General features: G+C 48.1%; 1 protein-coding gene across 5 annotated transcripts in view; it reads right to left on the bottom strand.

Moving 5' to 3' along the window:
- The window catches only part of Rbp6 (RNA-binding protein 6), a 720,663-nt gene that overhangs the window by 213,113 nt on the left and 487,901 nt on the right, over window positions 1–19,649 (bottom strand). Inside the window, exon 1 of one of the 5 annotated variants that reach the window (XM_076903953.1) lies at window positions 18,910–19,232. The exons of the other annotated variants lie outside the window; for them this stretch is intronic. The gene's annotated coding sequence lies outside the window, so the exon portion shown is untranslated. Of the gene's footprint in view, window positions 1–18,909; window positions 19,233–19,649 lie in introns of those variants that run through there. 5 annotated transcript variants of the gene reach the window in all.

Raw genomic sequence — 19,649 nt, forward strand, 5'->3', positions numbered from 1 at the left:
GCGGAGAATCTACTCGACGCGCAGGGAAGAGAACGGGAACGGCGTACGGCGTTGTGGTAGAAAGCGCAGGATGGTAGCGCGCGCGCGAAAGAGAGAAAGAGAGATAGAGAGGGAAAAAAAGCGAGAGATCTGAATGCAGCGGAAACAGCGGAAGAGGTAAACTCTGGTAATTTCAGTGATGGCTGGGCTTAGACCTCTCTATATCCGGTGAGTAATGCAAACCCCTTGGCGCAAGTCCTTCCACCCCGTGGGTCCCTGAAACTCGACCCGTTCTTTCTCTCTTTCTAATCCCGTCCCACCGCTCGGCCGCGGTTCGCGCTCATCTCGTGGGAGGGTGGCGGATGGCTCGCGAGCCACCGGGGCTGCCTGGCTAATCAGCGAAGTGTATAAAGTCCCGGGGATGAAAATAAAACGGGCTGGATCCCGAAAATTAAATAAATGACTCGGCCCCGATCTCGTCTCGGCGGGAGAACGCGCCTCTCGTGAAAGAAACTCGAGGGAGAGTGACAGACGAGGGGAATATAGCGACTGGAGAACGGACGAGAGCGTAACGAGACGAAGAGAGCGAGATAAAGAGAGAGAGAGAGAGAGAGAGAGGAAGAAAGGGAGCCGAAAAGATCGGTGGAGGGCTAAGCTGGTGGCGGAGGATTGCCAACGCAGAGGGGGGTTGGAAGAAAAAAGGGGAAAAGACAGAGAAGCTGCACTGGGTGGACGGACCGTAGAGATAGAGACGCGGATAAATAACCAGGAACGAGGAAGGTGGATGTACACGAGGCGAAAAGGGAACCACTTATTCGAATGAAGTTGCAGCGGCGGTAGCGCGGCCGCTGCCAGCTCGGCCGGAAGTGCCGAAAGAGGGAATTGAAGTTTCCTGATATCCAGCACTGGACTACGCTCGCCCAGCCTACGGGAGCCGCGCCTGCTGAGCTGCTGAAATTTTATTACGCTCCGCTACGCTCGGTCTCGTTTCGTAATGAGCGCATTGTCGTGCAAACGAGACGCTTCAACCGGGGGCCAGAACACGGGGGTGTCTCCCCCTTTACCCCGTTCGGCTGGGAGACACCAGTCAGTCACCTCTTCTTTCATCGCCGCGAACTCTTTTGTCCCCGTTACACGGACGGGAAGTCGGATTGGCCGCGGATGCGCGCTAAGGAACGAGGAACGCCGCGGACTTACCCCTGTAATTGCTTCGTGGAAGTTTCACGAGATTTCGCGACGGAATACCAAGTTCCGCGGCGGGTGCTTTGAGCTGTATAGGGAACGGAAGGGAACGCGGGACAAGTTTGGCGGATCGGGGAGTCGAGTGGCGAACAGTGAACCGCGCTTGTCCCGCGTGAAGAATAGGGTGGTGAAATATAAGTCGCGCGGAGGTTGAGGAGCGAACGGGGAACAGTAAGCTCGAGTCGTTAGCGGAGATAAGGGTGGATAGCGGCGGAATGGTAATGGAAACTCGGGGAGTTCCACTTATTATGCCGTAGCATTATGTAAATACCGGAAGACTATTACAATTTTACAACTTACTAGCGGCTGGGTTTATAGTTTCATCGCTACGGGGGCCGTCTCATTCGCGTTCTTCGTTCCCAACTTCCTGGCGGCCGAAACCCACCACCGCCTCCCGACGACTAACGCCGCGTACCCACGCCCTCCTGTCTCGCTTCTCTCGTTTACCTCGCCCTTTCTTCGCGGTTACAAAAATGAAATTGTCGCGCGACGGAAGCCGGATCAATTTTCTCCGGGCTTTAGAAAATCCCTCGCGAGAGAACGACCCGGTTTTTAGTGATTTTTTAGTAGCTGGTTTATGGCTGAATCCGTGGTATCACTTCGTGGCAAATTAATCTTTAAGATATCTTACGATTAAAATCTTCTCGCATACCCGGTTCGCGATGCAACTTCGATTTCTGTCCTCGAGGAATGCTGAATAACTGGATGGCTTGTGCAACCAGATTCGGTCGGTTTGAAAATCGCAGATGCAAGAAGGAACGTAAGAGGTGTTGGAAGGGATGAAATATCTCTGAGAATACTGTCAGCGTGTACCTGCGTCACAGTTCTTAATGTCAACCGGTGTACATGCATTCAATAAATTCCAGTGAGAGGCAATTTCCTTCTGGCAGCCGATTAATCTATCCCTTTACCAGCCGCACTCGAGCAGCGTGTGGTCATTTTTTATCATCAGTTCTTGAAACTTCGCGGAGATAAAGCGAGAAACTTCATCCCGACCGGGGAGGCTATCCATCATGTGGCTTCAAATTTCAAAAAACTACGGGAAATTGTAGATGCTACCAAAGATTTTAACCTTTCGAGAGGCGCTATCAATAAAATATTACCCCCTTATCGTTTCCACTTCACTTTACGCAAGCCTGCGCAAGCAAAATCAATAAAATATATTACCATTGTCCATTCTATCGCATTAGACTATCATTTAAAAAATTCCAGTTACCAGTAAATGAAAAGAAGCTTCTGAAACTAACACCTTAATTGAACTGAAAATCGCAGAATCCATAAAAAATAAAATCGAGTCGAGGAACCTCGAAGGAGAAGCTCGTTTCTTTAAAGCATAAATCGTGCCAGGCATAAATCACGTTGCTCCTCGACAATGGTCCTCAAATGTTTTTACACGGCGGGAATATATCCATATTAATCTCATAATCGTCCGCAACGCGGAGGAGAGTGCGGGGCGCGAGAAGGGGAACGTGGCTGTGTTGGAACAAGGGAAATGGGTAAAATAAATATTGGAATAAATGTCGGTGAGTGGGCGTGCTAGTTTGAACGGGCCCAAACCGTTAAATCTGCCTCGCGAGCGAGCGCGGATATTGTCGCGTGGAATGGCAAGGAGAACGCTTTGCTCGTTCGCAATTATTGTGAAAGTTTAATCGGCCGCTATACGCCGCGGCTGATGAGACTGTGTGGGTGTACCAGAGGAGCGAGAGAGCGCGTTCGACTGTGTGTATACCGTGTCCGGTATATCGTGAAAACTTTCGGTACCGTATCGTTCAGAAAATGTTTCGCAATTTTTGTCCCCCTATCTCTGCGGCAGAAAGTAACGAACGAAAGAGAGAAAAAGAGAGAGAGAGAGACAAGGAGGAGGACGCGGAAAGAGTGGTTTTAAACGACACGATATATTAAACGGAAGGCACATAAAATTATATCCAGCGATTTTATTTCCTAATTTATACGCTTCTTAAGCATGCTGACCTCATAATCGCCTGGAATGACCACCATTTTTCGTTTGTCCGCCTAGATTACCTTCGTACCGTTTAGTGAACGGGGAAAAAGAAGTGCAATTAATAGTTAGGCAGTCTCTTAAACGGCTAGTTGAATAAATTTGACGCTATCCGGTATTCTATTAATATCGTACGAAGATGATTACCGAATGTACACGCGCGCAACGTTAATAGCGATTTGGAAAATTTATAAAACGCTTGAGTAGTTGCGCGTGCACAGAGATTTGTCTGAATATCAAAGAATTATATACCTTCGGTCAACGATGTTAAATATTACGTATGTACGCGCCTTTTGGTATAATTTCGCGAAGGTTGATCAAATAACGTGTGCAACCTCTGCTATTTCTGGGTGACCACCTGTCGTAACTGGCGAACGATTACGAAAAGTCCGTAGTGGCTCTTGGAAATTCTGAAATAAGTTGCGGTCGAGCAAAAAATATTTACGCAAAAGTAGATCCTGTACAAGAAACGAAGATCGTTTTGTCGCTCTCCTCTGCGAAGTGCGGTTTTTTGCGGACTCCACTTTACCGGAGAAGGGATGACGTCCGCTATCTTCGTTTTCCAAAAATTACGGGGCCGCAGAAACGGAGCCACGGTAACAGGGTCGGGCTATAAAAACGCGCTACTTTCCACGGAAAAAGCGAGACACGAACGGCGGTCCAAGATTAATACTTCTCGATGGTTCAAAAAGCGGCACTGAATCGTTCGAGGGAGCGCGAAGGATTGGAGGAGGACGAAGAAGGGCGCGCACGGTTACGGCGGGAGAAGAAGCTGCGATGGAAAAGTAGGGCAAAAGGGCGGGAAACGGGTAGGACGAATCGTTTATCGTCCAGAGGGTTACGAGCTTCGTCTTGGACGTATATTCCGATCCCTTTCGTCCCTTTTCCTTTTTTCTTTCGCTCCTGTGCTGCCCATTTTTTCTCGATATCGACGTATCCACCGACCGCGGCCCCACCCTCGCCCACGTCACCCCTCCAACCTTTGCTCGCGCGATGGAGAACGAAATTATCTCTCATCATGCGATTTCGACTCGTTATTGATGCGTTGCTTTTATGTATTCCTCGTCCGGTCTGTGAAAATTACCCATTCGAGTGTCTCTTTGGCGTGCCGGCCATTGGTAGCGGACGCAGTTGCATAGATGTTAATTGAAACTTCAACTCAAAGGGAATAATAAAGTTCGAGGCAAAGAAGCTGGCATGATTACTACTGGCGAAGTTTCTCTCAATTTGTACGGTGGTGAGGGTAGTTTTTGAAAGAGTATGCGTTGGTACAATGATGCTCGAGCCTGGCTACATTATTCTTTCTGGATACTGAATGATATAAAAAATAACAACTCTCATTAATTTATCTGATTATCGTATTGACAGAACTTGAGGTCGCAGTTATCCTCGTCTTGTTCTACTTAAACACCTCGATTTCCAATTGAAAATAATTGGATCTAACAAAATTACCCAGCTGGGGAACGCGTGCGATATCCACGCGATATATACGCTGGCTGTTTTATATTTATCCCTAGTTCGACCGCGCTCGAACATACGTCATCACTTTGCAATACCTTCACATTCCCCGCATTCCGCGCAACTAGCTCGCTGCCATTCCGCATTCTGAAATGCAACTCGAACGAAAGTGGGACGAGGAGCCCGCCAAAAATCCGTGTCGCTCGAAAAACGGGGTACCCGAGTAGAAGCGAGCAGAGGGGTGGCCCAGGCGAGATTAAACCTAGAAACATCAAATTCCCCACCGTCTGTCCGCGTCTATCTTCCCGGATGCGGCTGCCGCGGGTCGCGAGCGGCCACGGTGCTAATTTCTCGCGCGTCCAACGTTTTGGAATTCAAGTTACCGACCATAAATACCGAAAAGAGGTTACGGCGCGGAATGGAGGAGGTTATCAGCGAGCGGGGACGGTAAGGCGCTCAACATTGGTCACAGTGGCCCGGGTCTATTGCTATCGCGCTGTCCAGCCCTGACCCTACCTTACTCAACCCGGCTTTACACGGCCGCGTTACACCCCGCTTCTACAAATTCGCCATCCGCACGGTGCACCCTCGCGTAGATTATACGCGCCGCGTGCATGCTTCATATCGTCCAACGGCATCCCGGATGGCGAGCCCTTTTTCTGCGCGGTTCAACGAGCGAATGTTCGTTTCTTTCTGTGCAACGTGGTTCTTTCACTGCGAAGGGGTGGATTTTCGTTGAACTTTCGTGGATTCTTAACTTTGGGTGCTCTTTGGTATCACAAGTTCCTATTTCTAAATGTTCAATTACCAAGAACATCCCTGATATCCTCTTTATTTGAGAAATCGTATAACGCCGGATTCCATTCGCCCGGAGGAAGAATTATTTCTCTCTCTCTCTCTCTCTCTCTCTCGCCTGTCTTTTTTTTCGAAAGAGTTTCAACGTTTTGTCGGCAGGATCCTCTCTCCTATTGTTAACGTCGACAAAGACTGATTGCGACTGGACCAGTCGGCCGTGGCAGAAGTTTCGATCACGCGGAAGCGAATCCTCGGGAAATACTTTCCCGCTACAAATGACGCTGATGTAATAGATGTCGTTGCCTTATATTAAATGGTCAGGGATCTCTTTTCCTCGTTAGCGTCGGCGCATCCTCACGGCCCCCAAAACAATGAACGCCCGCCCGTGTTGAATGGGAGTCTCGTCCGTCGCGCATTGTGCTCCCTTTGAATTGTAATCATCGTACATCTGCTCGCGCGGTAGAACGTGAATGGCACGAAAGAAAAGGAGCTCCGCGAGCCACGAAGAATAAGTATTTTGAATGGTATAGCGTTGGTTCAAGGCTAACTAGATCGAACCCCGCCGCCATTCTCACGAGAAAATCCCCGTCATCGTCGTGCAGTCCTTTTTTAAAGTCACAAAAGAGCCGTGGCGATTCGGAAACTAGTTTCGGGACCGCGCGTGTTGCGACTGTGAATCGGGGCGCTTCTAATTAGGTCGGCTACCGAGAGGAACCAGTATTTAAGTTCCAGTTCAAATTCTTCGATCCCATATTGAATATAAAATATCTGCTTCTTATATTCAATGGGAGAAGTGATATCACAACATTTCACAGTCCGTAACGCAACAGCTCGAGTTTCAATGGAGCTGTTAAATGATAGAACTGCTTTTGTTGGTCCCTCTGAGCAGATGCATGCACAAAGTGCTATAGAAAAAGTGAACCACAATTTAGCAGAATTTCTTCGAAACGGTGGCCTGCGAAAGTTAACATCAGAGAATTAATGAAAAAAACTGTAATTCTTCAAGTAATGGCTTCTCAGTTTCATACGCGAGCGAGTTGTTTCCTTCTCGCATGACGCGGTCCGGTTAGCGACGAAATTCCCAGAATATCCACGCGACCATGATTATCTGGTGTGATTAAACAGAAATTTAAACCAATTCGCACGCACGAACGAGCGACTAATTATAATCTTGACGCGTCAAAGGGAAGCTAGCCCCCTACCATGAAAATTATTCCCAGGCTCGAATTCCTGTTCCCTAGGAGCCTCGTGAAACGTTCGTGCGCGGCCAGGTTCAATTTAATAACCGAAAGTTCGATACACCTTTCGCTATCGCCCTAAATCCAACCCATTACATTCACCAAGCGGTTGCGATTCACCTCCTTCCCCTTAGCTACTCCACTGACTTAAACTGTTGGACTTGCGACTTTAGGGGATTACCAGAGAATTTACCGAACTCCCCTGTTCGGCGAACTCCCGCCGTTTAAGCTCGCTCCGATTATTTCCGAATTATCTTTACGCGTCCTGCGTTACGATCCCCGTGGAAAATTGCGTTATTTAGATAACCTTCTTTAAACAGGCTCAATTAAATCGTGGAAAAAAGTCCTTCTATCAGTCGCCTTTTATACTTTCAATTACGTTTAATCGGGGGGAAAAAGTTCGAGCCAGTGGCTCGAAACGAGAAACGTTAAAGTTCGCAACTTCGGTAATGCATTGGAAGCTGAATATTTTCATCGGAACGAAAAAAAGGAAAAAGAGAAGAATACTTTATTTCCTTAATCCTTTCAGAACTCCGAGCGATATGCGTTTCGAGTCGAGCTTTCTAAAAGCTGCTGGGAATATTTGATTTCGAACGCTGACGTTCATAACCTGCATTCCAATTTGAGAACGACAATAAATTTTTTTTTCTTCCCGATTCAAGTGGGTTACGTTTTATCGCGCGTGATACTCGTTTACAGGCGGGTTCATTCTACTGATTGCCGTTCGATTATATCTGGATGCGCGTTTCGAGATTTTACGGATCACCATTTCGTTCCGTGTCGAACGAAAAACGATAGAAATCGATCTTCCTTCTAATCTCGAAAATATTACTGCGCGTCAACGGCAGCGTGTCGTTGCGCGCGAGCATCGAAAAATCATCAGCTGGCGAACATTTCGCAGCGTCGAAATGTCCCCCGTTGTCTGGTTCTCCTACCGTTTGAACCAAAAAGGGAAGAAAGGGAGAAAGGAGATAAAAAATAGGAGGAAAAAAAAATGGGAAAAATGTGTACACGTAGAAATTCCGTTCTTTTGCCGGAAATTCGATGCTGATGTGTCGGCTTTCGGCTGGCGCACGATACATTTATTGATCCTGTGGCATCAAACGTTTACGAGTCGCTCTTTGAACGCGAAGATGAAAGCATCGACGCCCGACAAGTGCACGCGTGGCTTAAGCACGCTTCTCTATTTTTACTCTGCACGCCTTTGATGCACATTATCAGGACTCACATTTTATTCAGACGCCCGAAATGCTCGCCAGGTCTTTTAAATTCGACGATATTCCGCGAGCGAAGTCGTGCACCTCTGTTATGAGTTCATATTTTTCCCATTGTCGAATATGTTACAAAAACGAGTCGTCGATATCGACTTCTGTCAGAAATATCGTACACGAAACGCGATTATTTATTCAAATACCAGCGAACAAATTTTAACAATTATTCGAACCTCTCATCTTTCTCTGTATCTGAAACGTCCAAGTGGAGAAGTTCGAAGAAACACTTGTTTAGTTCATGCTACCCACACGCTACTGCACTCTGCTCCCACTCAATCCTCGTTTCCCTTAGAAAAGGAAGAACTTGAAGAGACTTCTCAAACGAACAGGTACTTATTCGAGTCTAGAAAAGAATTTTGAGAATGTTGAGAAATGTGAAACGACCATGCTATTCTATTCTGAAAGGTTTTGCAATTTCAAAATTCAAACTCGTCCCACTTGTCCCTCCAGTTGCATCATCGACTCTCTTCAGTCCACGTCGAAACGAGCTCGCGTCACAGGAAATACGTACGAGGACACGTAAGAGCGATAAAGCGCGTACGTCTCAGCTGTGACATAACGAAACGGAATGGCAGGCTCGCAGGTTTTCAGGGCGGATCGTTCGAACGCGATCGGTCGTCGAATTACGAAACTAAGACGTGCGAAACCGATCGCACGTTGGGGAATTATCATCGTCCACTTTACTGGCTCGTTACCGCGAACTTATCCGCGGATGTGCGTTTTGATGGATCCGCGCGCGCGAACGATGATTGAATCGATGCTGGCAGCGGGAAGAGACGGAAAATAGAATCGAGATATCCCGGTGACCGAGTCTCACGAGTATTAGGTAATAAAAGAGGGTGCTCGAGCCGCTGTCGAACGGTTTTTATCGAGCTGCATGCCTGAGATTTCGGCAACGCTCGTAAAACTCCACCCTATAATCTTATCCCCTCCTCCTCGATGGCCAGAGCTATTTCGCGAAATATCTTCGAGTATAACGTATACCCTAAAGTTATCCCAGGGAGCACTGGTAAGTTTCTCTACGACAGGGTTCAGCTAAAATTGGAACAAACTACGGGACCTGCTACGGAGGACCGATTGCGTGTCTTTGAACGCGGGTACGTGCTGATATACATATGTGTGTACGCAAAGATCGAGCGAATGTCTCCAATCAAGTACGTACGTAGTCCAGATGAGTTTATTTACTTCCAAGAATAGTACATTAGTGTTTAAAAGCAATTATTTCCTATCTTCTAACTTCTACACTTCTACATTTAACTAAATTTAACTAAACATCAAATGTTTCATTTTAATTACTTCGTGTAACACAAATTTGTATCGTGTATACTTGAAAAATTCAAACAGCAAAGAAGCCAACGAATCAGCAGCAGTACAAAACTGATTATGCAAATGGACGCCTGTAAAAGCTGACGTCACCATTGCAGATAGTAAAAAAGCAGTCGTCACCAGTGGAGGGCCAAACGATATTCAGAATTTTACGAGACCCGATTCAAGCATAACCAGCGTGGAATTAAACAGCAAATGGCTGTGGATCGTGCGACTGAACGATTTCCATCTCGCGTCACGCTTGAACGCCGCCACGCGTACACTCGTTCGCCTCGAAGACGCGGAGGCTCGCATCCGGCGGTGTCATTTAACGGGGCGGGTGAAAGAGCGTCGAACGGAGACCCCTCTAATCACGCGTCTACCCCGTTCGAGCACGTAGAAATTCAATAACGACGTAAACTCGATCAGAAGACGGTCAGAACGTGGCGCATTCAACAGCCGTTTGCCGCGTCTCGAAAACAGGACCGCCGTGGAGGCGACGACGGCGGGGAGGCCGAAACTAGGAGGCCGCCCCCGGATTGAATCGCACGTAAGGATACCCATTGTGATGTCCCATTCAATCGTGTACAACAGAAACACCATTAAGACCAGTTTGCGCCGTTTCAATTAAAACGTAAACCACCGGCCGAGACGGCATTGATTCCGGCGTAACGCCGGCTGCAATTAGCCGCCTTTGATTGCCGCTGATTAGAGGGCTCACGGCCAAAAATATTCATGGCCGGCGGGTATCGCCGTAGAATTTCGAGTTATCATCGATCTTACCCGAGTATCCCTGAACGCGGCAAATCGTGTAACTGATTTGCGATTCAATCGAGTCTGAACGTTTTACCCAGGCGAATATTCTAATCCAGCTCCACTCTCTCTCTCTTTCTCGCTCTCTCTCTCTCTCTGTCTCTGTCTAACTTCCCCTGATTAATTCCAGCAATCGCAGCGCGCAATTTCTAAAGGGCATTGTCGTGTGAATTCCAGCAATTTCTTGTATTAGACGGCGGGCTCCTCTGTTCGAATGAACGTAACGGATATTTAACGGGAGTTTATGCGGCGCTCTTGTAATTGGACGTTTCATATTTGATGACCGTCCCGGGGTAAATGTTAAACAGAGAACTGAAGCGCGCGCCGCGATTGAAGTGCATCTACGATTTCTAAAGGGTATTGTATAAATTTCAGCAATCTCTTGTATCAGAAGGCGGGCTCATCCGTTCGAATGAACGTGGCCGTAATTTAACGCGGAGTTTATACAGTGCTCTTGAAATCGCTCGTCCCGTGTATCGGAAAACTATTTCAATTAAACGTTGAACGCAAAACCGGTGCATCAATTCGGCTGCTTGAACCGCGCGACACTTCTAAAAGTGTCGTTCGTATCTTGGGATGCAAAACTCGGAGACGATCGCGCGATTTGTAACAGCCAAGCGTCGAACGAAGCGAGTAACGATTTATCCAAACGACCTAAAACCAACGCGCCAACGGGGACCCCGCAATTTTCGAAGCAGACAGTGTCAAATAAATTTTGATTCGCTCGCGCGTGGCATTTACACGGACGTGCAGCTGCAGTTTATGAAAAATTCCCGGCCGATACGTCGGCGCATAGAACGCGAGGGCCGAGACATTGTGATGCGGCCGATGCTATCGCGTATTAACACGTCACATCGGAATAGCGCGGCGTCTGCCTTAAATGAGGCACGCTGGGGTTTGATGCAATATGCATTTCCACACATTTTCCATCGATCGCCGGTAGAGGAACACGGTCGAGCCGCCTGGCGAACGATAGCGCGCGATATCGTTGCGCGCCGCGGGTATAAATCACCGCACAATGCCTCGTGTCACTGATCGTTGCGTTAATCATATTCGGCCATTTAATGGAAACAAAGATTGAAAGTAAACGTTTCCGTGACGCGAGCGTGCGCGGCGTTCGTTGTAATCAGGGGAGACCAGCGTCGGCTGTAGCTTCGCGCGCGCATTATGCGCGGACCTCGGGTAAAAATGCTCGTCCACCGACGGAAACGTTCCAATTCTGAGGGAAGGAATGCACAAGAGGGCGAATGAAGGGATTTATATTGACGCTCGTTCACTTTTCTCGCCTTTGTCGATTAATACGAGTATGTTCGTGAGAAATTTATTTAACGTTGTTCTTGTTATTGCAACTTTTAGTTCTCTTTTATATATTTTACAGTATCTGCAGGTATCTCTTGTTTTTTATACTTTCATATCAGTACTGCGAATTGGAGGATAGATTCGCGGAATTGTTGTGTTAAATGGATCGATGATTATTTTTATTACACGATCAAACCGTATTAATTAACCGAGAACGATTAAGAACGCTGACGGTGGATCTTGCTGCGAGCAGGGCTTAAACAGCCGCGAAAAGGACGTGTATTTAAACGTGATTTAACGGTCAAACCTCTGGTTACCTCTGTTAACGCAGATCTTGGGTGTAGCGTACGCACAGTAACGAGGGATTAATTAACGACTCGTGTACAGCACGGGGGTTGAATGCACGTCGACCGCCATGTCTGTGTTCACCGAGATAGAAACCTCAATTCTCTGTCGGCCATGTACCCCCGGACAGCTGTGTAATCTTCGTCAAGGAGTCACAGAAAATTCATTCCGCGCGATGGAAACCGCATTATCTTCGATTATGCTACACGTCGGGCCGTTGCGTATCGCTTCGACTACAATAATCGCGCTACGAGTTGATGGATACGCTCAGACTGTTAACCACAGAGCCTCAGTTTGCACGAGCAATTGTTCCGAGGAACGTTGGCATTCGAAAATTCAGTTGGATGATCTCAAATTGCGCGATAACAAACGCGAAATCATTTTTGCGCTCGTTTATACGCGTAAGATGTTTGCACGTCGCGATGAGGAGTACCAGGAAAATTTTCTTTCGCAGAGCACGTGTAATTGCATTGTGATCGCATTCCCATGTAAATGTTATTTAGCGAACTTCCCTTTGACGGTACACCCTCCCGTGAGATCGAAAACAAGGTCGCCTCTAAATCAACTCCCTCTCTCCGTGGTGCGCGCAGAATTTTCCACATTAAACATCAGTTATCGTTAAAGTAATCTAAACTGAATGTAAATGCATTGTAATTCATGAATGTCCGCTGCTGATTTAATTCACCGTTCTGCATGGAAAATTGAAAGAGGAGCATCGACAAATTCAATTCGCCGGGATGAAATTGCGTCAAAGTTATGACTCAAGTGAATTCGATGTGTCGCCGAATTAACCAGCACCGTGCGAGTACACTTTCGTCGAGTATGTCTATAAACGTCGTGCTTTAAACAGCAGCCTCCGTACCTCTCATTTTTATCTCAATTTACAAACTCTCTTTTAATACCTGCTTCGCGCATTAAACCAAGAAGAATATATTAATGTTTCTCCTCTGCTGTCACAATATCTCTCTACCATCGCGCAGCGCAAGACTCGAAACCTCCAAAAACAAAAGCAGCTTTATGAACTCGTAACTGGAAACGCGCGAGCCGTGGAAGCCTGAAAGTTTCTCAATTTCAGCGTTAAAGTGTTTAACAGACGCGGGGTAGATTTTCTCGCGCGTTATCGCTGATGCGTGGATTTATTGTACAAAATCCAGCAGGTGTTAATTAACATCGTCGGCGGTCCCGATCGCGAGGCACGCGGAACACGCGCGTCCGCCGTGGCATCGCGTGCACGCGCGCGCCGCGCGTCGTTCGGGAACACCCCCGTTTAACCCGCCGCGAAAAAGGAAGAGGGCTCGAGTCTTGCGGCGCGCACGCCGTCGAGCGTTCGCTTTCGAAGATACGAGCATCGGGTATTGGGAAAATGTTTCCCGTTCCGCGTTACGATAAAACAGCGCCGTGATCACGTCCCATCTATGCTCTCGTTTTCTCCCAACCCTCGTTGTCGTTACACGAATCGCCGCGCGGTCGCTTCTGAAAAACGTTCCTCATAATTGTCGCCCCGTCTACCCGCGGTATCGTCCCTCGCCGTCGTTAATGAACGGCGAAACGAGCGTCTCGTGATTCTCGTGATTTTCGGTCCAACAACTTATTCATCGGAACGATGCTTATTGTTTTCGTTTTCTGTCTTTCGTTCTTCTTCTCTTTCATATTTTCCTTTTTTTGCAGTTATATATTTCTCTCTCTCTCTTCTTTCCTTCTTCAATGGATAGATTTTGAAAATTCGTACACTGTTCGTTACGAATCTTATTATGCGAACTAAAGTGTATTATTTATAAAGGGATGAATTCACTGTAGAACACATTAGCTCGTCTATTCCTACTTCGTCTATACGCGAATGGAATATTATCTCGTCTAAGTCAGTAAACGAACAAACGAATAGTTTCAGATGGAACAGATGCTCGTAGCTTGCATAGAAAGTGAAATAGTAATTCCGAAAGCGCCAGAAGGGTTGGAGAGGAGATGCGCACGATGGCTGACGTTGCTGACGAAAGGAAAGTCTTGGAAAATTGATCGTTATTGGGTGGGTCGATTACCGTGGAACGGACAGCGTGAATAATTCAATAGGTAATCGTTTGATTAATAATACAAGGGCGATGTCGACGTTTCTGCATTTACGGGAAATTAGGGGCGTTCGTGCGGTGACGCGGTATTATTCGGTATGAATAGTAATTTTCTATGAAATCGAGAATACAACCAGCTATATTTATAATTGATTAGGCGATTAACGCGATAATTGCAGTGGCAATATTGCGGTACCGATTGTATTATACTTCCCGTGATTTGGCAGGCATGCACGTTTTAGAGAATCACCCGCAGAATTAGCTTTTTAAATATTCAATCGGTCAATGTGATTACGAATTCTTCTAATTTCAAACAATTTCCCAGTACAGCCGTGCGTCAGTTAGCAATGGACAGAACGTCCTGTCGTAACACAATTCCACCGGCCGGAAATCCTGCCAAAATGGTCCCGAAAATCTAACTCCGCTATCGTTCCTTATTCAAACACCTTGGCAAAACACAGGGAAATCCTTGAATCCCATTTTCAATCTCACAAAACCCTCCCGAAAGTCTTATCGACGTGTTGCCAACGTATTCACCAATCCCAGTGGAATTTCACGGAATTACATTTCGCGTTTCGATGTGAACAGGGTGCAGTGGCGAGAAAAGAAAAGAGAAGAAAGGAAAGAGAAAAAAATAAATAAATAAATAGAAGAAAAAATGTCAATCCACGAGCGTCGTGGAAGGAAAATCGTGACAAATATCAAACAGTGGGAGCTGCGCTGGGTGGAGACTTCGAAAGACTTGCACTCTGTATTTGCAGCGAGGCGGTACGAGAACCGTGCATACACACGCCTAGCTGAACGCGGGGGATGAAAGTGGTCGGTCCGAGTCACCTACTTTTGCATCTCGCTCGTTTGTCAACGGGGTTCGGAGGGTGGTGTGTCACGGGCTGCACGGATCCTCAGAACGGGGCTGGCTCGTCCGACGGACTCGAGCCGGCCGGGATTTAAAAGCGTTTCGATGTAAACAGCCCTGTTACTCGCGAATTCGGCCACCTAATTCCTTCGAACGGTGACGCGTGATCGCTCCACCCCCATCCTTCCGCGTTCTATACCCGCTTCCATTGGTTTCGTTACGGCGGAATCTTGTTAGGAATCCGGTTTCGGTTCGATCGAAACGACAGGGAGACAAATGAATCTCGTTTTCGCTGCCAGCTTGATAATATAAATCTCAATATTCATTTCCCAGTGATTATAAATTTCAACTCGTATCGTGCGCGCGCGTGTGTGATCGAATATCAAAATTAATCTAAGCGTAGAAGCAGATGATTAAAATGGCCAACGTTCAGACGAAGTAGTATCAACCGCTCGGCTCTGTAGTCAGACACAAGAGCGAGACTGTAACTACTGCGTTACACGACCAGGATTTTTTTTTTAAGTGGAACCTAAAACCAAGGGGTAGCGTTTCCACTTCCGCAACAGAGTTCCTCGCCTCTGCGCGAGTAATCTTCCACCAGTGCTTGCGAGGCTTCAGACTTCTCCCTCTAACTAGTTTCTTTCAGCAATATCAAGACCCAGCTCTGTTCTAAACAACGTCTAGATCTTGCTTCAGTGGTTCCCAAAAGAATGTTCTGCTACGGCGACGGCACTTCGCGTCGCCTAAGTTGTCTTCAAAATAGTAAACAGTGCCTCTTACACTGACTAAAATTAATAAACGAGTTGTTCAAAATAACGTCCGATTTTCTGATGTAGTAGAGACATTTTAAAAAGCTTGAATTTAAGAATGTCGTAAACGTTCATCGCCGCTGATCACGTAAAAAGCTAAGAAGCAACGAGGAAGGAAAACACAACAAGTTGACGCAACAAAGACCACCCCTCTGCTCTTCATCCGATTATCATCGATATCAAAGTCCCGGAGTACGCGTGCCCCGCGTAAGACGGAGCTAGCCTGTAACGGTCCCATCGAATAATTACTCGCAAAGCGGATTAACTTCCCTCGCGCCTCATCTGGCAGCGACGAATCCCAAAGTAGCTTGAACTCGCGGCAGCGGGATTCCGATTCCTCGAAATCTTCCACGGAGGCTGCTGCCCGCGGCGTACTGTTTTAATTCGACCCCTCGCGGAATAACGAGCTCCCCGTCCGCGTCGCGTTTCCCCAGTTTGCCAATAGCCAGACGACCGTCGCGAAATCCGCTTACCTCCCTTTTGCTCGCGCAAAGCGGCCACGGAACGAGCAAACCGAGCTTCTTTCCACGGCGAAATCCGGAACCGCTCAGTGTCTACGTGTACGGGTGCGCGCAACAGGAGTGAATACAGCGTTCGTCACGCTGTGGCGAACTTTCGCCGCGTTTCTCCGCCGCGTACAAGGGTCGACGGAGGCTTTCGAGACGCAGGGGGATGAAAAGAGAGAGAGAGAGAGAGAGAGAGAAAAAAAATAACAGCCGACAATCGCCAGGGTTGTATCGCTTCGAGAAAAACTCCGACCCTCGAGGGCGGGCAAGTTCAGGAGACTGCAGTTCAGAAGCGTCGTTCTCCGAGTAATAATACGTTTCGCCGGCGCAACGTTTAATCAACAGCCAGTGCCCGCCCCTCGATCTCTTTCTCTTCCACGGCAACCACCGCCTTTGAGGAAACTTTTCACGCGGCCCGATGAAAAATATTTATTGCGTCCATACGTTCCACCTGGCTTCGCGTTGCCTTTTCGCTCATTCATGGCGTCGCGTCGCGGGGCTGTTTCGCTGGAAAGACGCCTCGGTATTAAAGGGTTTTTCTCTGATGAATCGATGGGGTGGTCCGCGGGGGTATGAGAGACGGCTAAGAGCGTGTGGATCTGAGAGGATTTAGCAGTGGGAGTGGATGCTGAATACCGATCAACTGTTGCTTGCGATTATGGTTCAATTAGTGATCCTGTTTTCTCGTAGCTTTTTCACATGTTTCGTTCACTGGTGAGTGAATATGATCGATATTATCAAGAAGATCCTGAAGAATTAAAGGAACAATTATACTTGATTCTATTAAGGATATCGAAAAAGCAAAGTATAATATAACTGGTATGTATCACTCGATTCTGTTCTTCGTCGCAGCGAATCTACAAGGTACACGCTGTGGAGTAATAAAAAGCTCGACCCAAAGGCGAGTGTTATCATCCACGTCATAAGGGGAGACTGTCGTGCATCTGGCCATAAATTCCAGCCTTCGCGACCGACAGCCAGGTGTCTCGGTTTTTTGTTTACGCGTGATATATGCCAGCAAATCTACCGTGGCCAGCGATACCACCAGAAATTCGTCGCTGTCTGTCGTCGATGAAGCGTGACCGCGAAATTAAGTTGATCGCGATAGAAATCGAGCTTCCGCGATGACAGAGAAAGAGACAGGTAGGAGTGGCGTGAGAAAGATTCGAAGCCAGCGTATCATCCACGCAATCATCGAAGTCGATACACTCTCGACGACGCGGTTCGCTCGGCGTAATAAAGCGGAATGAAAAAGATCGGTCGCGACCTAAATCTCGGGGTAGGTTACAGCACTCTCTCTCTCTCTCTCTCTCTCTCTCTCTCTCTCTCTCTATCATTCGACGCATCAGCGAGCTCGTTAATGATCGTTTTAATACACCGCGACGCGATCCTGATACGCGAGCGCGAAACGTGTACCTTCCGCCCTGCGAGAAGGAATTAATTAAAAATCCCATCGAGGAGATTGTGTACTTTAAATCGAGGAACGATTTTAATCGGCGAATAAATTGAAAACGACTGAAGGAACGGCTGTCGTACTTGTCCGAGTTCTAGTAGAACGGGCGGGGGTGGAGGGGGACGCTCTGCTCGAGATCAGACAGAGGGAAAGCTACCTGTACAGAGGAAGTAGGTTAACGTATTTAAAATCTCGACACAAAGTGACTGCGGAATAGGTATGGCCTAGAAAGATGAGGTAGGGCGCGTCGCGTCGCGTTTCGAGAACGTAAGCTCGGAGCGAGCCGCGGGGGTTCAAGGGGAGAGAATCTTGGAAACTACGTTGGAATCCGCACGAGTGACCCGTTGAAAGGGGAAAATAATAATTATCGAGCGGCGGCCGCGAGGCGGGAACTTCGAAAGTAACGATCTCGTTATCGTTTCGCTTGGAGAGCCGAAGGACTTAAGATAATAAGTTTGCTTGGGAGGGTGGAGAGCGTAATAAGGAACTAGAGTGCGCTCTCCCCCGTTGAAAAGGAAATAGTACCCTCTCTCTTTCTATCTATCTATCTATTTCTCTCTCTCTCTCTCCCACTCTTATTCCCTTTCTTCTTTCTATCTCTCTCTCTCTCTCCACCCGTCCGCTGGACCACTCAACTTATTAATTCCATTAATAATTCCTTCATCCGATTTGACGCATCAGCATGGGAACCGCCGCGACTCTCAAAGAGCCGCCGCGTCCACGATGAAACGAAAGCGGCGAGCTTTCCTTCTTTCCTTCCTGTCGAATCCTATCAGCCGGCATCTCCGCCAGACGTCAATCGGTCGAAGGAACTTCCCGTTGATTCGCGAGCGAAAGAAAAGCCGGCGAACGGGAGCGAAGGAGGACTGGCACGGGGGATACGGTAACAAAAGAGATAAACCGTCAGGGTGATGGAAGCGATCGAACAACACACACGACTATGAAAAGGCTATGAAAGATCGGACGCGTCGAGTCCGACGATGGTCTTCGACGGAGGATTTCGGGGTAGCAGTTCCGGGGGTGAACTGAACTCGCGGGGCGGGCGAAGCTTCGCTCAAACGTCATCGTGCGCGAAACTTTTCGGTCACTGCACATTGTCCGGCGAAATAAACGGTGCAAGAGATAAAGGGACAAGAGAAAAGGAGCAAGTCGGACGGGAGATCCACCAAGCCGGGTTAGTACGGATCTGTCCGACGGATGACATCCAGGATGAAGCTCCACCCACACATACGCCTGCTGCACACAACGGTATATTAGCCACATTCGCGCGTATAGGCATTTACACGTATATACGTGTGTATGTACGTGCGTATACGTAGAAGAGATAGACGTACGTGAACACGTCGATACACCCACGCGTTCACTCGATACGCACAATTATCCAGGGGGGATGATCGCTCGTCTGGTTTCACCCTCCGCGAATGATACATATTTAGGATAACGGTTATGCGAGAAAGATTTGAATGGGGCCACTGTACCTTCTCTGGGGTGATGAGCGGCGTGATGTACGTGGTGACCGCCGTCGTGTACACTTTTCGATGACTGCCGGGTGCTGCAGGTCACTCAGTACTGCCGCGAGTACCGAGTGCCGTGCGATCAACGCTATGGCCTTCCTCCACGAGAGGAGAAAGAGACGGCCGTGAGACCAACGGTGTCTCGTGTCGCACACGCTCGCGCTTTCTCAGCACACGCGCGTGTATCTTGGTTCGCACGGGTTCCAAGGGACGTGGACGTCGCGAACGCCTCGAGACAGCTACCGTTGGTCGATCTCTCTCCTCGTTCCGGCTGACGATCGCTCGTCAGGCTCTACTGCAAGGATTACTCTCTCCCTTCCTGGCCACTGTTAACCGACGACAATCACAAACGATGAACGAAAGCGATGATCGAACGGGCCGAACTCACAGTAGACTGGAACAACGAGGGTACGTACGGATCCTCTTGAATCTCGACGGCTCGGAACGACGGAACGGCTTACATCCGCGCGCGGTACACACTTGTCACGTTAATCGTCGTGCGCTGGCTGATCGCGGAGCACTGAGGACCGGAGCGGGCGAGCCGACGGGCTTCTACTAACACGCGTGAAACAACGGATCCAAACAGTGACACACCGTCGAGTGGGTCGACAGAAATTTCTCCGATTCTACTATTTCTCTCTTCTACTTTTTACTGTTTTCTATCGATCGACGCTCACTCCAAGCGATATCCCTCGACTGGCACG

The sequence above is a fragment of the Xylocopa sonorina genome, chromosome 11 (assembly GCF_050948175.1).
Source record: "Xylocopa sonorina isolate GNS202 chromosome 11, iyXylSono1_principal, whole genome shotgun sequence".
In the NCBI taxonomy this organism is placed as follows: Eukaryota; Metazoa; Arthropoda; class Insecta; order Hymenoptera; family Apidae; genus Xylocopa; species Xylocopa sonorina.